Source organism: Mustela lutreola, chromosome 10 (genome assembly GCF_030435805.1).
Source record: "Mustela lutreola isolate mMusLut2 chromosome 10, mMusLut2.pri, whole genome shotgun sequence".
Taxonomy (NCBI): domain Eukaryota; kingdom Metazoa; phylum Chordata; class Mammalia; order Carnivora; family Mustelidae; genus Mustela; species Mustela lutreola.
Window position 1 is genome coordinate 24,545,530 of NC_081299.1, and position 21,917 is coordinate 24,567,446.

General features: G+C 47.9%; 1 non-coding gene and 1 pseudogene across 1 annotated transcript; one reads left to right on the plus strand and one right to left on the minus strand.

Moving 5' to 3' along the window:
• Nucleotides 1-4,826: 4,826 nt before the first annotated feature.
• On the minus strand, nucleotides 4,827-4,929 carry LOC131810637 (U6 spliceosomal RNA). Its single transcript, XR_009345638.1, has one exon. It is a non-coding gene; the product is annotated as a U6 spliceosomal RNA (small nuclear RNA).
• A 2,741-nt stretch (nucleotides 4,930-7,670) lies between these two features.
• On the plus strand, nucleotides 7,671-10,375 carry LOC131810481 (epidermal growth factor-like protein 7; annotated as a pseudogene).
• The last annotated feature ends 11,542 nt before the right edge of the window (nucleotides 10,376-21,917 follow it).

Genomic DNA, 21,917 nt, shown 5'->3' on the forward strand with positions numbered 1-21,917 from the left:
GCGGAAGGGGGCGGTGTTGGGCGGGGCCGAGAGAAGGGGGCCGGGCGTGCTGGGGTGGAGCTCCGCCTCCCGGTCATGGGGTTTCAGAGGAACCATCTTGAGTAGGCACCAACCCAACTGCTTTTGTTGGCGTCCTTTTGGAGTTCCGTCACCCTGACTGTCTTCATCCCCAGGGTGGAGATTTCGGTTTGCCTTTCCTCGTGGACGGGCTGATTGCTCCTTACAGTAAATGATGCCGAGGTTACTTCATCTGTAAAACAAAGGCAAGGATAGATCACATGGTGATTCCCAACTGGTCCACTTTCCAACACTTCTTGTTATTTAAATTAGCAGCATTAGTTAATAAAGAATAGGGTCATTAAGCATCTACAAAGTGGGGGCACCTGGGTGGCTCAGTGGGTTAAAGCCTCTGCCTTCGGCTGTGGTCATGATCTCAGGGTCCTGGGATCCAGCCCCGCATCAGGCTCTCTGCTCAGCAGGGAGCCTGCTTCTCCTCTGTCTCTGCCTGCTGCTCTATTTGTGATTTCTCTCTCTGTGTCAAATAAATAAATAAAATCTTAAAAAAAGAAAAGAAAAAAGAAAAAAAAAGTTCTACAAAGTGAAAGCATTACTAGATAAGACAGGGTCCTCTATCCGCAAGGGATTTACAGAATAAAGCGCGAATTCCTTAATCTAGCATTCAGTGCTTTCTCTGAACTAATAAACCGTATTGCCAGGCCCATCTCCCACTCTATCCTCCTGTTGGCTAGGTTATTTACAATTTGTGGAAGGAGGCCGAGCGCTTTTTTCCCCCTGGAAGTGTCTTCCTTGTGCTATAGGCAGGCTTCCTGATGGGAGGCAAACATGCGACTACAACAGCAACAGGCATGGTCCCTTAGGGTTGGGTTGAGTTGCACAAAACTAAAGAAAAAAAAAAAACTTAAAATAGAAATTTCTTTCTTTTCTTCTTTCCCCTCCCTCCTTTTGCCCTCCCTCCCTTCCTCTTTCTCTCTCCCTCTCTCTTTCTTTCTTTTTCTTTCTTGATTTTATTTGACAAAAAGAGAGAGCACAAGCAAAGGGAGTGGATGTGGAGCTCAATCCCAGCACCCTGGGATCATGACCCCAGCCGAAGGCAGATGCTTAACTGACTGAGCCACCCAGGCGCCCAGAGATTTATTTCTCTCTTCACCAAAAAAGGAGGTAGGAAGTCCAGGGCTGCTCTGGTACACTCAGCACTTGGTTTCCAATCTTCAGGTCACCTCATTATGTTCCACCTTTGGAAGCAGGGAGGAGAAAGGGGGAAAAGTGCACCCCCTCTTTTTAAGAGAGGGCCTTGGAAGTCCAACACATTTTTGCTTACATCTCATTGGCCAAGGGATAGTCCCATGGCTATACTGAGAAATGTAGTCTTTTAATTAGATACAAAGTACCCAGCTAAAAATAGGGGCTCTGTGATTAACAGAGAATGGTAGAGTGGATACTGGAAGGTACCAGATGTCTTTCTCATGGGTGGCATGTAAAACCACAAGAAAGTTCCCCAGGAATAAGCCCCGAGAAACTTCAAACTTTGGAGGTAAAACAGTGAAAGAGGAGGCAGCAAGGGAAACTGAGAAGCAGGGGCTGTGAGAGAAGAAACACCAGGCAGGTGTGATATCACAGATGGCAAGATAACATGTTTCCAGGGGGAGTGGTCAATTGTGACAAAGGCTGCTGAGAAATCAGGAAAGAATAGAGAAGTGACCACTGGATTTGGCAAAACCATGGGAGGGGTAATGTTTCTCCTCAAATAGGGAGGTTTGATACTTGATGGCTAAAACAATTAATTTCTGTATATTGGTCAGAATAGGCTAGGCTTTTTTGAAGTAACAAACAACCCAAATAGCTCAATGGCTTAACATAACAATGGTCTGTTTTTCCCTCACTCAAGCAAAACTGGATATGGGTTCAAGGCACTTTCCAAGATACATATCCTCTACTCCATAGGGTAACTTAGAGATCCAGGCTTTTCCATCCTCGCCTCCACAACTTCCACACAAGGCTTTCAGGATTGTCTCAGTAAGGGAAAGATTGTTGGAGGGTTGTGCACTGGCAATTAAATATTCCTGGAAATGGCACTCATTACTTTTGTTTAGACTATTACTTGGAACTTATCATATGAGCTGCAAGCAACAGAGACTAGGAATTGTAGGGGGGGATCCATGGACTAGTTAGTAAGCAATAATATCCAAGCCACAGTTCCCTGTAGTTATGTTTTACTCTATCCTTAGTGCCACATGTCCTGATCAGCTGCGGTGCCCCCTTAAAGAAGGTGTGTGCCCGTGGCAGGGACGAAGGGTGGGGGAGAGGGCTGCCTTGTTCCTTGGGTCAGATTGTGTTGAAGGAGATAGCGATCCCCTGATTCCAGGCAGACCCAGATAGCTTTTAGGTGACTCTCCCTGCACAGCTGTCAGAATCCACGCTTGCTGAAAAGCTCAATTCACTGAATGCTTGTCTTGGCACTGGCACGAAAACAAACTGCCTCAGCTCTAAGCTGCCACCATCCGTGTTTGGCAGAGAGCTGACCTCTCATAAATGCCATTGAACTTTGCAATGGCCCCATTTCTACTGGGTTTTCTTCCCTCCTGGATCCATCACCCTTGAGTTGAGGGACTAAAGCAATTCCTCCCACATTTTTTTTTCCTGTGTCCCCACTTGGTTGAAACTGAGTAGTGACTCAGGGAGATGGCATGAGAGAAAGAAGGGTTCTTACTCATCTATTCATCCATTCAGTAAACATTTAGGATACTTTGTGCAAGGCTGTCAGACACAAGGGTCATGGAGAGGAACACTGTCGCCTGATGACAGTTACAGACAAGAATGCGGGTTATTGGGATACTGGGTGACAAAGACATGTACAAAAAAGAAGGCATGTACAGAGGAAGGCATGGCAAGACTTGTGGTCAGGGCTGGCTTTCCAAGGAAGAACCCTTTGAGCTTGGTCTCCATGGATGAGTAGGAGTTGACATTTTTAAGTAGGGGAAAGGGCAGAGGGAGCCTGGAGGAGAGGCAAAGGAGGAGACACAGGATTGGTCTGAGGAAGCGTGGGCAGTGGGGCATGACAGGAGTAGAGAATGTCTGAAAGGATGTGAGAGAGAAGAGAGACTGGAAAGTTTCTGTGTTAGGACTCCATCAGATGCAAGGAAAAGAAGCCCAACGTGAACTGGTCTATGCCAAAAAAGGCCATTTTGGGGCTCATGCAACCCTTTGAGACAAGTACTCTAGCACCTGGGCCCAAGGACCAACCCTATCCAGGGAGCTACCTGCCTTCCTCCAACTTTCAACTTTGCTTGTCTGCCTGGCAGCTCTTCCTCTTCCTTCTCCTCCTTCTTTGCATTGTGGTCAAGTGTACATTATACAAAATACTACTGTAACCAATTTTAAGTGTGCAATTCAGTGACGTTAAGTATATTCACATTGTTGGGGCGCCTGGGTGGCTCAGTAAGTTAAAGCCTCTGCCTTCGGCTTGGGTCATGATCCCAGGTCCTGGGATCAAGCCCCGCATCGGGCTCTCTGCTCTGCAGGGAGCCTGCTTCCTCCTCTCTCTCTGCCTGTCTCTCTGCCTACTTGTGATCTTTGTCTGTCAAATAAATAAATAAAATCTTTTAAAAAATGAAAAGTATATTCACATTGTTTGTGCAACTTCCAGCACCACCATCTATCTCCAGAACTTTTTTTTATCTCTCAGACTAAAACCCTATACTTAGGAAACAATAGCCGACTCTTCTCCCTACCTTGGTTTTTCAGGCCACTTGCCTCTCCAGGCTGGAACTGTGCCCAACAGCTATCCCCAGCTCAAGCCTCCTAGCTTCCTAACCAGAGAGATGAGAAATTCTCTTCCCTTTGTTCCAAATCCTCCAAATCCTTCAGGAGGATTCTGATTGACCAGGCTTGGTCACATGGTCACTCACAAATTTGATCGGGGGCTGGGGGCATGGGGTGCCCAAATTGATAGTCCCCACCTGGACCATATGGTTGGACCAGGGGAGGAGCAATTCTTGTGTTTTCAGAAGAAGGGAGGGGCCAAACATGACCAAGTGAAATATGAACTATTCACCAGAGGTAGGTTGGGGCCAGGTCATTAGAAGCCTTGAATGCCAGGCTGAGGACCTCAGCAGGGCACTGTGGAAACATTTTGATCAAGGAAAGCAATATATACAAGAAGTTGGTCTGCAAAATCTGCTCTTTCTTTATTTGAGACTCTATTTTTGAGCTTTCTCTTGCCTTTCAAGGTTATTCTAAAAGCTAATTTTAATCAGATGTCACCTGAATACTGACTGGGCCCCAGCTCCTTCCCCTGGCCTCAGAAGTGACCTCTACCTCTTATGACCCCTACACTTTCCCTCTGGATCAAGACTGATGAATGCCACAAGTCCAATGTGGGTCGTCTTCTGTCTCCAGGTTTCCTGGCCCTCCCTTCTCCCTACCTGCTTCAGTGAATGGCCTCCCCATTCAGCTGGAAGTTCTCCTGTCTCTAGTCTGTCCTCCAACCCCCCACATCCAAGTCCAATTTACCTCTAAAGTGCTTATAGAAACTTGCCTGGCTACAGGCCTCATTATTTCTCTTGCCTGGACTTTGGCCCCAGCCCCTCAATTGGTCTCTTTTGCAAAGCCACCAGCTCATGTCAATCCCTTCTACAGTTCCCACTGCCAGTCCCATCTCCTGCCATGCTTCTTAAAATAGAGCTGTTTGGCTCTTTTTTTTTTTTTTTTTTCTTAAAGTAATCTCTGTACCCAATGTGGGGCTCAAATTCATGACCCCGAGATCAAAAATCATATGCTCTACCAACTAAGCCAGCCAGGCACCCCTTAAAAATATGGGACACTTCATAAATTTCCATGTCATCCTTGCATGCATCCATGCTAATCTTCGCTGTATCGTTCCATTTTTAGTGTAGGTGCCACAGCGAGCACCATTGGGCGTTCTTGATCTAAACATGTTCCAAATTACCAAGTTTTGTCTCCTTTGCAAATGCTGGTCCCTCTGCCTGTTATGCTTTTCCTATCTCTCTTCACTTGGTGTAATCTCTTGCATGCTTCCAGGCTCATTTCCATGGTCACAGCCACCCTTCTTCCAAATCAGCCCCACCACCCTCTCACCTTTGTGTCTCCCTGGCACAGTGGGGATAACTCCAGTGTCACACCTATTACTAGGATGACCACATAATTTATGGTGCAAATGCAGGACACTTCTGAGAATGAAAGGGAATGCTAAGATTAATTGCCCTAGTTCAACAGGTGTCAACTGGTCTGTTCCAGGCAAAGTAGGAGGCAAGGTCACCCTTCTACACCCAGCATTGTTGTAAAACCTGCCACTTAGTGTTTTCATTTATCTCATTCATATCTCTCACCCCTTTTAGACATTACTGTTATCTCCCATTTTTAAGATGAAAATTGGAGCCTCAGAGAAGAGACTTGTGGTCACACAGCCAGAAGGAGGCAAGGCTGGCCTAGGAAGCCAGATCATTCGAGTCTAAACCTTGGACTCTTCTGACTCTGGAAGTCATTATATGCTACCACACCTGATCCCTCCAATGCGAGTCTTACTGTCGAGGTTGGTCATGCTCGGGTCCCTCCAGATGAAGGGGGAAGGTAGAGATGGTGTCTTGTTCATCTTGTGCACCAGCTCTGCTCAGGGGCTAGTCTAGAAGGCCACAGTGCATGTTTATTAACATGTGCAGATTATTTCTTTTCTTTTTTTTTTTAAGATTTTATTGACAGACAGAGATCACAAGTAGGCAGAGAGGCTAGCGGGGGTGGGGGGTGGGGAGGGAAGAAGGCTCCCTGCTGAGCAGAGAGCCCCACGAGGGGGGCTCCATCCCAGGACTCCATCCCAGGACTCTGGGATCATGTCCTGGGCAGAAGGCAGAGGCTTTAACTCACTGAGCCACTGAGCCATTGAACCACTCTGACGTCCCGATGATTTCTTGAGGATAAAATTGTGTGTCTCATCTTAAAATCTGTGTTCCCCTCCACACTTAGTACCTAGCACAGAACTAGCCATACATCTATTCATTTAATAAAATTTTACCAAGCACCTACTCTGTGCTGTCCTGTGTTGGTGATACAATAATAAGCAAAAAGACGAGGTCCTTGTTCTCATGGAAGCCTGTACAAAAAAGATCACAAACGTATCAGCAAAAATTGGGATACATGCTAAAAGAAAATACTGGATATTGAGGTTTAAGAAATATTTTGGAGATATATTTAATAGGTTTCAGTCAGAGATTTGATGGGGGACAGCAAGATGGACATAGCTATCATGTTTTTGCTTAAAACAGAGATGGGGACACAAAGAAGAAACAGTTTGGGGGAGAAACTGGCTGGTTTAGAAGCGTGGTGTTTGAGGTGTCTGTGGGATTTCTATTTGAATCTTCCCCACGTCCAGCCTATTAACTGATTTCCCCAAAGCTGCAAAATCGTGGCAAGTAACAGAAACCTGCCTCAGCCAGTCCTCACAAAGCTGGCCTTCAGGTAGCACAGTAGGAAGAGGGACAGGTGGGGGAAGGCAGGAGAGAAGCAGAGAAAAGATGTGTTCACGAAGACGATAATCAGATCTCCCAAGCTGCAGTGAGGACCGCGGCGAGAAGCCAGGAACCTGGCAGTGTTTAACGGGGAAAGGGGAGCGCAGCTCCCGCCCTATCCTGCTCTGCGCTGGGCCCGAGCATCCCCTGCGCGCGGGAACAAGGGAGGGGAGGCTCTGCCTGGAAACCCGAGCAGCCCGGCAGGATCGGCTGCGGGAAGGCCAATCGGACTGAGCCTGGGACGGCGCCACGTGACCGGCCTCCTCCCCCCCCCCCCACCCCCTTCTCCGGCCTTCCAGGGAAGACCGGCATCCCCGCCACCCTGCCGCCCCCGCCCCTCGCGTGCCGCAGCGGCGCGGGGGGAGCAAAGGCGAGGGGCCGGGATTCCGCCGCAGTCTGCTGCAGCACGGGGGTGGGGAAGGGGAGGAGGCGAGCTCTATGCAGCCGCAGCGCCCGCAGTGTTTTCCGTCAAGGTCAAGCATATCCATTCCTGGGCAACTCAGTCTCTACATACCCTCCCTTCTATCCTCCGGGCCATTCCCACCGCCGCTGCCACACGCCTGGCCGCAGCATCTCTGCTCCTTTTGGACCACTGCCTCAGCCTCTCGCTGGGTTTGCTGCAGGGGTAGCGCGGTGGGGGGGGGGGGGGGAAGGGGCGTGATGGGAGGGTTTCTATTCCATCCTGCTCGCAAGCTTCTCAGCTTCTTTTGTCATACGCACACCTCAGGCTGTGCCCCTGCTCCAAACCCCGCACTGGCTCCCAGTGTTCCGTAAGAGAGCATTAAGGGCCTTCAGAAGCAAGCCCCAGGTTAACCCTTTCCAGCCCCACCGTCCCCTTTCACCAGAGACCCAGTCCCTCCGGATCCTTTGCGGGAACAGTCATCGCTGCTTCAGTGACTACTGTTGGTGTGTCTTCTGTCTGGGGTGCCCTTTGTGTATCTAGCAAATTCATGGACCCAATCTGATTGCAATAATGCAGTGGAGGGTGGAAACCGGTCCTGAAATGCCCTTTAGCAAAGGTCACAAAGTTGAAAGCTTACAGGGATCAAGCAGGTGAAGTAAGGCCAGTGGACGAGGACATAAGAAAAACCTGTCTGAAGGGCGGGGATCCTGCTCTCCATTCAGGGCAACATGCTCCTTGGGGGGGAATGTGAGTCCTATGATGCCAGATATTATGAGTTTACAAGAAAAGGCACAAATCCAGATTTTCATGTGTCATCTCTCAATTTTTAAATGTTGATTTTATTTATTTATTTTTTAATCCCTGTGGGCCAGATAGAATCCCTGTAGATCCTCAGCACGTGACTTCCTGTCCTAGCAAAGAGAATGGCTTTGGTAGGAAAAATACTTTGAAAAAATGTTGAAGATGAAGTTTTGCTCTTGAAGCTCTGAGAGGCAGCTGCTGTGGAGGCAACAAGGAGTGGACTAGGATTTGAGTTTGTTCCTAAAATGACATGAGATGTTTTAAGCTACTGAGCGCCAGAGAGAATCTACCAGAAACTGAAGGACTGGGTTTGGGAAATGGGTAGGAACCAAGGGTGGAGAGTATGGTGGAGGCCAGTGGGCAGCCAGCAGCTAGCCAAGGTCACCCTCCCCCCCAGCATCAAACACCATGAATGATTACAAACATTTCTTCCCATCCTTGTGGGGACTTCCTGAAGGCCCAGGAAGCACCCTGCAGAGCTTTACTTGTGGGGGTGGGGTGGGTGGGTGAGGGGGAGATAAGAGGAGAAGTCAACCCCACCCCCACCTCCAATCTCTCAGGCTTCACACAGTGGGATAATGCTTGGAATGGAAATTTGAGAGCTCCTGAGGAAGAGAGAATTAGAGATGGTAGCTGAGTTTTGGCAACTGTCCCAAGGCTGAGGGTCTGGCGACAACGGGGAAGATAAGGCTGAGGCCATCTTGGGAACCAAGTTACTCTTAGCTCACCCTGAGTTTTTTTGTAGCTATGATGTGATCCCCTTCTCTGTCTCCCATCCCTGGAAACGTTAAAAAAAAGTCTCCAATACTCACTGAGCCTGCCTTGACCGGGGTGTTTGTAGAACTAGTAGAAGGGGCCAAGTTTTACATCTATTTTGGTATAGTGTTGACCAAAGACAGTACAGGCTGAAGCCAGAGCTGGATCAGGAGAAATCAAATCGCACAAGAATTTGCAGTAATCTTGGAGAGGGCTTTGCAGTAGTTACTTGGGCTTATCCTGTGAAGACCTCAAGGGGTCAGGAGGACCTTGGCTGACATCTCACTGACAATAACGGAGAACCAGCTACCATTGACCGGGTGCTTATTTGTGTCAGACACTAGGCTACATAAATACATTACCTCTTTTCTCCCTGCAGTGATTGCATGAGAGAGTCATACTCTCTCCTACGAGACTATCATTATAGTTTCCATTTTACAGATGAAGAAATTAAGGCCCAGAGAATTGAAGGGACTTTCCCAAAGCCACAGAAATAGAAAAGTGGACCGACCTGCTCTCCAGCCGATTGCCACCCCCGCCCCACCCGCGAAAGAAATCATCGTGTCTGCACTCACCAAGCACACAGTGGGTGCTGAGTACATGTTAAATCGATTTGTCTAAGGAAGGCGAAAAGCAGTGCCCTTGACAGTCAGATCTTTATGCCCTTGGGCAAGTCATACACCCTCTCTAGGCCTAGGTTCCACCTGTGGAATGGGAATTATAATATGGCCCCCAGGACTATTGTGGGATTTACACGAGACCAAGTCATAGAATCTCTGTAACTTGCCATACATCCAGCAGCTGTTGTTGCTGCTAAAGATGAGGACAGTGGGAAATGAGGAAGGAGCAAGGAAGGAAACCAGGATCTGGAAGTATGAGCACTGTATCAGCTCAGACGGGAAATTCTCAGGAGGCCCCACCAGTTTGCAGTTTCTAAGACTACTGTGTCTTTATTCGTTCATCATTCCTGGAACATTTACTGTGTGCCAATGCTTGATCTCATTTCATTAAAAACTCTGTTTCAGTGTGCTCCCAGCTCGGGTGGCCATCCTAAGGACAAGGCCATCTCACCTGCAGATACAAGCCATGTGTGAGTCCAGGGAGCTCCTTCCGGTGCAGTTCTGGCCCTGGTAGTGGGTGGCAGCGAGCACAACTGCTGGCCTGGCCACAGATTGTGTGCCATCGGGGCTGCCAGGGGCCCTGAGGTGTGTACCAGCCAGCCCTTCCTCACCATCTGTGATGACACCAAGCCTGCAGCAGCGACCATACCATCTACAGGATGGCCTACCGCTGCAATCCTGGGCCAGCCTCCGCTCTGCTTGGTGGCCTGGCTGGAAGAGGACCAGCAGGTTCCCCAGGGCTGGTGGAGTAGCAATATGCCAGCCACCCTCCCGGGATGGAGGAAGCTATGTCCAGCCAGGCCTCTGTCGCCACTCTGCAGGATGGCAGGGCGACATCTGCCAGACAGACATGGACAAATGCAGTGCTGGAGGGGGCACCTGTACCCTGCACTGTGTCAGCACCATGGCTAGTTACTGGTGCCAGAAAGGGCAAAGCCCATCTGCAGATGGTGTGCTCTGCCTGCCCAAGTCAAGGACTCCCAGGGAAGCCCCGAACCCTACGACAGGAATGGACAGTGCAGTAGAGGAAGAGGTGTGGAGGCTTCAGTCCAGAATGGATGTGCTGGAGGAGAAGGGGTAGCTGGTGCTGCCCCACTGCATAGCCAGGCCTCAAGGGCCCGAGAGCACAGGCTGCCTGACCCCAGCAGACTCCCCAGTTACTCCTTCCAGCAGCTGGACCGCATCGGCTCTCTGCGAGAGCGATCTCCTTCCTGGAGGAGCAGCTGGGCTTCTGTTCCTGCAAGAAGGAGCTGTGACAGACCTGGCCCAGGTCCCTGGCTCTGCCTACCGGGAGCCCGTGCCCACTGAGCTGGCTAGCGCCCCGCCACCCCTGCCAGTGGGCCCATGGCTGAGGAGAGGTACAGGGGCCCTGCTGGCTGGACAGGGTGTTGGGGGCACCTCTGAAGGTTCAGGGCAGGGAAAAAGCTCTGTTTCGTTATGAACAGATACTCAATTAGTTTCATTTTACAAATGAGAAAATGAGGTTAGAGAGATGAGGTAACTTCCCACAAAGAGGACACAGCTGGAAAGTGGCAGAGGCAGGATTTGAACTTGGATCTGGGTGCCTCCAAAACTTTGTTCTTTCTGCTTTCTAGTCAGTCTTTCCTTCGTTCACCAGAATAGTTATCCGGCATTGACCAAGTGCCAGGCCTTCTGCAGCAGCAGGGGATACAAGACCCAGAGAGTCTGAAAGAAGTTTCCAGGCCAAGCTGGGGAGGCAGACAACTCAGTGGATACTCACAACTCAGCATGACATGCTCTCTGCTGGGGGGAGTGTGGTGATAGAAGAGGGGCTGTGGCTGTAGACTTGCCTTTCTCTTTGGCCCATGGACCCCTGAAGCACATCTCAAACTTGGCAAAGGGTCTAAGTCCCCTACTCTAAAGTGAGGAGGAAACACGCCTTCATCCGTCCTCTCTGGGTGGAGGGGATCGTTGCAGTGGGAGCAGACCATAATCTATGGTCCTTTCCCAAAGAAATCCCTCCCAGCCAGTCTCTTCTCTGTCTCTGTGTCTCTGTCTGCATCTTACACACACACACTCCATGATGACAAGAGGTGGGTGATGGGTTAATGTGGGTAGATTGAGTTTCTCCATCCTTTGGCATGCCCTGCCCGGGTGGTCCTTGGCATTTGTCGGTCTCTACTGTAAAGGCAAAATGACAGGATGCTTGCATTTAACAGCCTGGGACATGTGCATTAAAAAGAAATCAGGAGGGGTGCCTGGGTGGCTCAGTGGGTTAAGCCTCTGCCTTCGGCTCAGGTCATGGTCTCAGGGTCCTGGGATCAAGCCCCACATCGGGCTCTCTGCTCAGCAGGGAGCCTGCTTCTCCCCTCTCTCTACCTGCCTCCTCTCTGCCTACTTGAGATTTCTCTCTCTGTCAAATAAATAAATTAAAAAAAAAAAAAAAAAAGAAAGAAATCAAGAAGGGGCACCTGGGTGGCTCAGTCGGATAAGCATCCGACTCTTGATTTCAGCTCTGGTCTTGATTTCAGGGTCCTGAGTTCAAGCCCCATGTTGGGTTCCATGCTGGGCGTGGAGCCTACTTAAAAAAAACAAAAACAAAAACAAAAAAACCCCATGAAGGAATGTCACCCAAACATCAATAGTGATTATCTCCTGGTAAAGTTACATGTAATCTTTATTTTCTTCTTTTTACTTATTTGCTTAATTTTTTTTTTTTTTTTTTTTTTAACCAGGTACCTGGGTGGCTCGGGTGATTGAGTGTCCCGGTCTTGATTTCAGCTCAGGTCGTGATCTCAGGGTCATGGGATCAAGCTCCTTGCTGGGCTCCAAGCTCAGCACAATCTGCTTGTCCCTCTCCCGTTCTCCTCCCCCTGCTCGTGCGCTCTGTCCCTCTCACAAATAAATAAAATTTTAACCTTTTTTTTTTTTTTACCATGGACTTACTATTTTTGTAATCAGTAAAAATATAAATGAAATTATCCTCTATTTTAACAATTATGTGTGACCTCACAGGTGTGGGAAGGGGTCTGTTAGAAGCCATTTCACAAGGAGCTTTGCCCTGAGCACAGCTGGGACTGGACAGGACATGGCCGAGGGGAGAGGGGAGGAAGTGAGAGGTCATCGAGGATTAAAAACAAGAGCCCCTGTTCCGGAGAGTGCTCTGAGCCTAGGTTCTTCCCAGACCTTGACAGGACTCTTTTAACCCTCAAAGCCAGATTAGGAGAGGAAACCAAGGATCCATTTTATAGAATCCTCCCAGTGGCACAAAGCTTTTGTATTCCCAGCTACACACACACACACACACACACACACACACACACACATGCACACACACACACACACACACACACACACACACGTACTGTGCAACGAAGCAGGTGAGAAATTGCTCCATTTTCCTGTGAGAAAAGTAAGGCCAGACAGGAGACTTGCTGAGTGCAGTCAGCAGAGAAGTGAGGGTACTCCTACAATTCAGGCCTCTTTTTCTTTTCTGGAAGTCCTCCTCCTTCTGCTACCCTCTGCCATTTGTGGAGGCTTCCTTCTTGAAACAAATGACTCAAGGTAAATTGCTGACTGGACTTCCCCTTTCCAAAAACACAGGAAGTCTGTGTTGTTTGTAATTGTGGGAGAACGATTTCAGGTCTGTTACAAAGTGGGCAGGGCCAGATAGGGGATAGGGTCCTGCAGAGGCAGGGCTGCCTGCAGCCTGGGCTGGTAAGGGATGCCCCCATTTTTGCTGAGGGTCATGTGAGTGTGTCTGCTAGAGTTGGCCCGAAGTCCCACCCCAAAAAGCTGACTTAACTATTATGGAATTTAGAAAAATGAGCCCTGGGAGGAGTTTTAATAATAATAATAATAATAATAATAGTGATGATGATGATGATGAAAGCTCACCTTTATGGTACATTAACCTTTATACCAGGCACTCTGCTAAGTGGCTGACACACTCGAATTCATTTTTGCCTCATAGCAGCCCTAGAAAGAGATTCTATAGCTTTGGAGCCAAAAAGAAAAAAAAAATTGGATTCAAATCACAACCATGCTGCCTCCCAGCTGTGTGACCTTGGGGAAGTTATTTATATTCATTCAACAAATATTTTTGAACACCTACACTCGCTGCAGTATATGCCACACACCGCTCAGTGAACAGAACATGGATCCCTGCTCTCTTAGTGCTGAGGTTCTACAAGGGGAAGCAAACTGTAAACACAGTTGGTTTTGTTCGAAGGTATAAGGCTGAGCAGGGGTGAGGATAAGGAGTGCTGAGGGGTGTAGGTGTGGAGAGGGGAGCTAGTGTTAAACAGTTGTGTCAGGGAAAGCCTCACCAAGAAGGTGGTATTTACGTAAAGCCATAGGAGTTGAGGGAGTCCGCCACAGAGATAACTGGGGGAAATCTGTTCCAAGCAGGAGGAACAGCCAGTGCAAAAGCTCGAGGTGTGTCTGGTGGTTTCAGAGACTGGAACAGAAGGAGCCCGGGAGAGAGTCCTCATACCCCCAGCAATGCTCTAGTCATTCTTTCTCATACCACGCTTTGTGTGTCCTTCATCTCTCGTCTCATATTTGCGATTGTTTTGCTTATTTGGGTGTTTGCCTATTCCTTGTTTGTTTGCTTGCAGCGCTAGGCTCCTCATAAGCAGAGGTCATGTCGGTCTTGTTCAGTGCACATCACAGAGAGCCTAGGAAGCCCTTAATACTAGTTGAATTAATGAATTAAATCCATTCATCCATCCATTTAGGTGTATTTATGATAGAAGCTCGCCATCATGTATAACACTATTTCACAGGGCACCTCATTTGGAGTTCTAGTTCAGAAAACGAGGAAGAGGGAGTAGTTAAGAACGTAGGCTCTGGGGCCAGACTGCATGGCCAGTCCAGGTTTCACTACTTACTAGCTGTGCGATCTCAGGTAAGTTAGGGGAAAAAAAACAAAACAAAAAACAAAAAAAAAAAACAAAAAAAAACCAAAACCCACTTCTCTGGAAGTGGTTTCCAAACCTAGAAACCAGCATCATGATGGTATCTCTTTCAAAGACTTGAAAGCATCTGAAGCCGTGCCAGGTGGCTAGTGCTTAGACTATGTGCTAGCTGCTGGGGTTTTTCCAATGCAGGCCAGCCATGAGAACCAAACCTCTAACTCCTTTCCTCCCGTGCCAGATCCCCAAAGGAAACTGCGAAGGGCAAGTAGTGCCTGCTGCTGTGCCTGGGCTGTGTGCTAGCAGCTTGGGGCGCTCTTGCGTCTCTACTGGAGTAGCACTGTGTGGAGATGGTTCCTTGCTGTACCACCTCCCAGAGTGATTCTCTGGCCCTTTTCTGCTAGACAACCCACAGTGGCCTCTTGTTCACAGTGGAGAACGTTAACTGATAAAGCTATCAATACTGAGTACCTACTTCTATGCCCAGTACTTTAAACATTAATGATTTCATGTACTCCTTGTACAGACGTGACAGGTAGTTAGTTATTAACAATCCTCTTTTGCAGGGGAGAGAACCAACTCAGGTGAGGTAACTTGGCTAAGGACACCTAGTCAAGTGAGTGGCAGAGCCAGGGTTCAAGCTCACGGGCGGCTCCCCATTGCCTTCTCTCCGCATTGCTCTGGCAGGATTTTCTCCTCCAGGACTTGTCGCTGTCTGGGAAGACAGCCCACAGCTCAGCTCTGCCTAGACAGAAGAAATCATGGGAGTGTGTCCCTAAGCCAGAAAGAGAGACAGGTCTGGGCTGCCTGGGAGGAGCTCCGGCACTGGGAGGGGAACCGACTGTTTCTTGCCTGGCTCAGGACTTCAACAGGAGAAGCCCTCCTCCCCGTTGCCCTGTAAGCTAGACACATTTTTGCTCTGAGGTCTGAGCCCGACTGTCACTGGGTGGCCTGATTCCCATGGAAATGTGGAGATGGAAAACATCTGGGTCTGCTGTGGTTGCCAGGCAACAAGCAGTTCCTCACTCACTTGACAGAGTCAAGGAGGCTGCCTTGGTGCTGTCAGAGACTGGATCTGATACCCAGAGACTGTGATCCTGGATCTGATTTGCAATGTGATCTTGGGCAAGTCCCTGTCCCTTTCTGGGGCTCAGTATCCCACCCCTTGTTTAAAGAGTGCTTGGACTATGTAAGTCACAAGATGAGTAGACACGAGATAGCTGGGATCAGAGGGATGGTAGGACAGGGCCAAAGCCTCAGGGCCTGGCCATGGATGAGAGCTGACTCGGCTTTCCTTCTGTCTGTCCTGCACTATCCTGTCCTGGCCCTGGTTACCAGCCGAGGGTAACAGACATTGTCTTTCTTACCCCAAGCTAATTCAGGCCACCCAGGCTCCCTCCCAGGCCCACTCTTGCAGTCTGGGAACCATCTTTGGACCCACAATTTCGGCAAAGTTAGTGTAGCTACTTCCTACCTGGCATGGATTGGGGGGTGGGGGTGTTCCTGAGTACCTGCCAAAATGAAGCCACCCAGCTCTGGGTGTTTCCCTGAACACCCATTCGAGGACATTCTGACGCTGTTTGCAGACACTGTGCTGATTATAAACACCAAAGGCAGTATGCTGTGCAGCCATCAGCAGAGTCAACACAACCACAACAAAAAACGACAAGGATTGCCCTTGCTGGGCTCGGCCCCGCAGCACATGCTTTGTGTCCGTGATCTCATTTAATCCTCATAAAATCCAGAGGGATTGGAAGATAGGCGGTGTTTTATAGATGAAGAAATGGAGCTTCAGAGAGTTGAAATGACTTGCCCAAGGTCCCAGTAAATGACAGAGCCAGGACTCACACTCAGAGTTGGTGCCACCGCTTGGGGGTTCAAACCACTTTAAGGCACTATTCTTCCACAATCTCAGATGGATTGTGTCAGAGCTGGAAGGGCTCAACCTGCCCTCAGTCCCCACTTTACAGATGGATAAATCAAGGCCCAGAGAGAAGAGACTGGCCCAAGGTCACAATAGCAAGCCAGCGTCAGAGCCGATTTCTATGACCACTCCTCCATAAGTCTCATCAGAAACAAAGAGTGCTCCAGGCATAAACAAGAAATACCGTCTTAAGAAATCTCCAGCATTTCCCAGGAAGTGGAACAGTGCCTAGTGTTCCTGGATGTCCTAGAGGTCTCAGAGTTAGGGCTGAAGTCCTAACCCTCCTCTAGGCAGCCAGGGGGCTGTGGGTGTCACCCTCTAGAGCCTACAGAGGAGGCGTCATCTCTAACCACTTGCTGAGGTGGTTTGCATGCCCAGAATATTCTCCTTCTCAGCTGCTTTGGCTGCTTAATGCCTATCTGTCCTTCAGGTGTTGGTTCAATGTAACTTCCTCAGGGAAGGCCTTTGCAAGCCCCCACAGTCTCCCATCCATAGAGTTTCATGATTCCAGTTCTTTTCCATAATGGCATGGACCACAGTGTGCCCTGTGGTTTCACAGCAGAGGCACATGTAACGAACACCAACTTCACAACTCACCTTTCCACCACTGACCTATAGGTGTACCTCCGGAATGTGGTATTATCCTTAAAAAGCAAGCTCATCTTTTTAACACTCACTAAGATGATGATTGCTTAATATAAGAACAGATCAGAATCACCCCTGCAGTGGACACCCCTGAATTCTCTGCTCGATCTCAATTCATCCCTAAAGTTGGGTTCTGTTTCTTAAGGTCAGAGCAGATTAATGTTAATGTCCCGATATCTCAAGGCAGCTTTTCCTTTGGTTACATCCTTCAGCCCAGGTCTCAGACCCAAAAAGGCAAAAGATTTATTGGGCATTACAGGTAATTTAAGGACTTTCGGATGTAATTTTGAATGATATGTCCTTTCCACCTGAGGGCTGACTTTAGAGGTGATATCCCTCCAGAGACAACCCTCGCCATATGGGAGAGCACTGAATTTCTATGCTCCCTCCCACCCCTCCACCAGAAGTCGCATGAGGATCTGTTTGGCTCTGCTCTCTGTACCCATTTCCAGCACCATGCTGGACATAGAGCAGACACCCCCTAAGTGTTTATGGAGGGAATGAATCACATTTGCTTACTTGTGGACGTAAGACCAGTGCGATCTGTGTGGGTCTAGGTGGCTTTGGGTGCTCTCACTTCTCAAAGCTGGAAGCCACTTAAACATCTATTTGCTTTTGCTCTCCTGCATACATAAGGCCGGAAGCAGTGTGAGGGGGAATGGGTGTATACGTATTTGCCCACACATGTATGTGAAAACCAGATGCAGTTTTCTACTGGGGGCAGTTACATTTGTATCAATTTCCTATTGCTTCTGTAGCAAATTATCATGAATCTAGTAGCTTAAAACAATGACAATCTTATTGGCTTATATCTGGAGTTCAGAAATCCAAAAGTGGATCTCACGGGGTGAAAACCAAGGTGCTGGCAGGGCTTGCATTCCTACCGGAGGCTCCAGGGAGGAATCTGTTTCTTTGCCTTTTTTAGTTTCCAGAACTGCATTCCTTGGCTTGCAGCCCTTCCTCCATCATCAAAGCCAGTAGCCCGGCATCTTGAGATCCCTCTTTCTCTCTGGGCTTCTGCCTTCACACATTGCCTCCTCTCTTATAAGCACCCCGTGATTACATCAGCTCCACCTTCATAATCCAGGATGGTCTTCCTCCTTTTTAAGATCCTTAATTTAATCACATCTACCAAATCACTTTTCTGTATAAGGTTATGTTCACAGGTTCTGGGGATTAGAACCTGATACCTTTGGAAGGCCATTTTTCAGCCTACCTTGCTCCTTTGGCAAGACACTAGATATATGTTTGGTAAATTGCATCATAAGAAGGAAGGACTACTGCCCCAGCAGAGAGCCCACAGCATGAGAACCTAGGGCTGCAAGAACAGAAAAATTCTGCAACCCAAAGCCCTCCAATGTGGCATCTGCCCCAGGAATGCTGGTGACTTCTGCCCTAGCCTCTTCCAGGCATCAAACTTTTTGTTCTTATTTTAGATCTTGAAGAAACAATTTACAAGTTTGTTTCCAAAACAATAGAATCTTGATTTGTTTATCAATTAATTGAACAGAAGAACTTTTTTTTTTTTTAAAGATTTTTATTTATTTATTTGACAGAGAGACACAGTGAGAGAGGGAACACAAGCAGGGGGAGTGGGAGAGGGAGAATCAGGCTTCCCGCCAAGCAGGGAGCCCAATGCAGGGCTTGATAGCAGGACCCTGGGATCATGACCTGAGCCGAAGGCAGACGCTTAACGACTGAGCCACCCAGGCGCCCCAGAACTAATTGTTTTGATTAAGCATGAACTTTGGAGTCTCAAAGACCCGGGTTCAAACCCAGGTTCTACCACTTTCCTCTGGGAGGAGCCTCAAATGATATGTATTTATTTATTTTTTTTAATCTGTAAAATGGGGATAATAACAGAACCTCCATCATAAGGTAGTTGTGATAAATGAGATCATGTTGATTGTGGTTTTCATAGTGTGGTTCCCAGACCAGTTCCATTAACATTACCTGTCAGTTAGACCCATCCCTGTCATTGAATCAGAGACTTCTCAGATGGGGTCCAGCAATCTCTGTGACAACAATCCTTCTGGAAGATTCTAGTGTAGCTCAAGCTTGAAAGACATACATATATATAATTCTCTCTATATAGATGCCTTACTTCTATATATGCCTATATATATAATTCTATTATATATTATATAACACACCATATGTTACATATACACTTAATTAATAGTATATTTAATATATAATATAATATAATATAATATAATATAATATAATATATATATATTATATTACATATAATGTGCTAGGCATAAGGGAGCCTGGCACACAATATGCACTCAACAAATGGTTCTCATCATTCTTATCACCAACATTCACTCTTGATAGTTCTAGCACTTTCTCTTTGAGATGTTGAGTTGGGTATGTCTGTCTCCCCCTTCATATCCTACCAACACTGTACATGTTAGGGAGGTCTCCTACTGCAACCTATCACTCATACTGCTGCCCTTGAATGAAGTGGTCTTCCTGCCTCTCCTTGCTCACTATTTCTCCGGACAGGTTAAGCTCTCCGGTCAAGCCTTGCCTGCCAACTGTGTATGCATTGTTAAGGAACACACCCCACCCCTCCAACCCATCTCTTCTCCAAGGTACCTCAGCTGTGCTTAGGGCTCTCCAGCATGTCTGAGCCTCAGATGAGGGCTGACTGCCCTAAGGCACAGGGGAAGTTTCCTTCTCTAATTTGGGACCTAAGTTTCTCCTTGTCTGGCTGGCTTTGGCAGCTCCTTTACCCTGCTGACTCACTCTGCTCAGAGGATGACCAAACCCCCCAGCCCTTTTTCTCAGGAACCGCCTGAGCTCTGGGGATTTGGGTGGCTCCAGTCCTTGACATGTGCAATTCTTTTTTTTTCTTTTCCTTTTTTTTTGGTGCAATTCTTTTCTTAAAAATAACATTTACTTTCGAATTACAAGAGTAGTACATCCTTGGTGCAGTAATTTAGGAAACAGAAAGGGGAAAAAAACACTGGTAATGGTCACTTTTAAGTGGCCTGATTTTCATAAGTGATCCTATATTTTTGTAATCAAGAAAACCCCTCCACACTTAAGCAACTTTCATTTCTGGGGGAAGAAAGGGAATTGGAGAAAACAAAACTAATGTACCTGGGGTGCTGGGCCTCTGGGTGGTCAAGGGACCAAGGGGTCAAGTAGGTCAAGTGTCCAACTCTTGATTTCTGCTGGGTTGGTGGTCTCAGGGTGGTGGGATTGAGCCCCGTATGGGGCTCCTCAATCAGTGGAGTCTGTTTGAAATTCTCTCTCTCCCTTTGCCCCGCCCCCCACTTGCACACATGTGCATGCTCTCTCTTTAAAATAACTAAATAAACATAAAATCTTTAAAAAAACTTTTATACATGGGCAGAATTGTGAATTCTGGCATATATAGATATCTCTGGTCTCATATACAATTCAAACTTATGTCAGTGTATAAAGTGTATACATTGTTATAGTGTATAACAGTGTATAACAATGTAAACTTGTCTCCCAGAGATGACCATTGCTATTATTTGGGGAATAGCCTCCAGGACTTTACAGTTAACATCCTTTATGTTTAAACTTACATTAAGGCCTAGGGGATGCAAACTGGTGCAGCCACCCTGGAAAACAGTATGAGGTTCCTCAAAAAGTTAAAAATAGAACTATCCTATGACCCAGCAATTGCACTACTGGGTATTTATCCAAAGGACACAAACAGTGATTCCAAGGGGCACGTGTACCCCAATGTTTAGGACAGCAATGTCCACAATAGCCAAACTATGGAAAGAGCCCAGATGTCCACTGGCAGATGAGTGGATAAAGAAGATGTGGTATATATACACAATGAAATATTTCTGAGCCATCAAAAAGAATGAAATCTTAAAAAAAAATAAAATCTTGTCATTTCCAATGACATGAACAGAACTAGAGGGTATTACGCTAAGTGAAATGTGTCAGTCAGAGAAAAGACAAATACCATATGATTTCACTCATATGTGGAGTTTAAGAAACAGATGAACATAGGGAAAGGGAAGGAAGAACAAGAAGAAAACAGAGAGTAAGGCAAACCATAAGAGAATCTAATTATCTTAATCATAGGAAACAAACTGAGGGTTGCTGGAAGCTGGGGTAACTGGGTGATGGGCATTAAGATGGGCACTTGATGGAATGAGCACTGGGTATTATATGCAACTGATGAATCACTGAATTCTTCCCCTGAAACTAATAATAGAGTATATGTTAACTAAATTGAATTTAAATTTAAAAAATTAAAACAAAACATTTAAATTTAGGTCTAAACTTAGCACTGGATTTGGAGATAGACCTGATTCCAATTCTGTCTCCCGTATTTATTGGTTGTATTACTTTGGACAATTTATTAAATCTCTTGGAACCTCAGTTTCCTCATCTGTAAAATGGTGGTGATAATATCTATTCGCCAGGATTGCGGTCAACATGAAAATTAATGGAAATAAAACACACAGTAAGAGTCTGGGAAGAGCATATATTGAGGTTGTTACTATTATTAACCCTCCACCTGGCCACCTGCTGTTCCCGTCCAGCCCGTCCAGATCCAGGTCGGATGTCACTCCTCTTTCCAGTCTTTCCTGCGGCTTCCACACGTCCGGCTCACTTTATCTTGCTGCTGTCGTATGTCCATCTTTCTGTTAAGGCGTCAGACACACACTGCTGTGCCCCTACAATCTGAAGCTCCTCCAGGGGAGACCCCATGTCCATGTCGTTCATTTCTGTGTCCCTGGGGCAGGGTCCAGCAGAAGGTGTGACCCAGAGTGGCTGTCAGAATGCATCAAGTGAGAGAATCAGAAGGGGCTGGATAAGAATTTGTTGAGGAATGGATGAATAAACATGGGGGAGACTGAATGCGTGAATGGACGCATTGTCCAACGTATGAATGAGTCAGGAGAGGCCGGCGTCGCTCCCAAGTCTAACCGTCTTTTCTCCTAGAGGGGAGCGAATCCTCTTCTCCCCTCGTCAGGTGGGGGGCGGGGCTCCTGCCCGCCTGGCCCGGAAGCCCCGCCCCCACAGCTGGATGTCGCCGGGGGCGGGGCCTTTTGAGGACGGGGGCGGGAAATGGGTGTCAGAGGCGGGGCAGAGGCGTGGCAGAGGCGGGTCAGGGGCGGGTCAGGGGTGGAGCAGGGGCGGGGCCGAACGGCCGGCAAGGGTCAGGGAGGCCAGGCAGGCGGGGCCGGAATCTGTGCACCCACACAGCCAAACCCCCGCAGTCTGCGGCCGCACCCCAGGCGTGCGCTCTGGAGCAGTCCCTGCCTAGATGGCAGAGAAACAGACCTCAGGCGTGGGAGGCTGCAGCCGGACCAAGTCCTACCCCAGCCACTTGCTGTGTGACCTTCT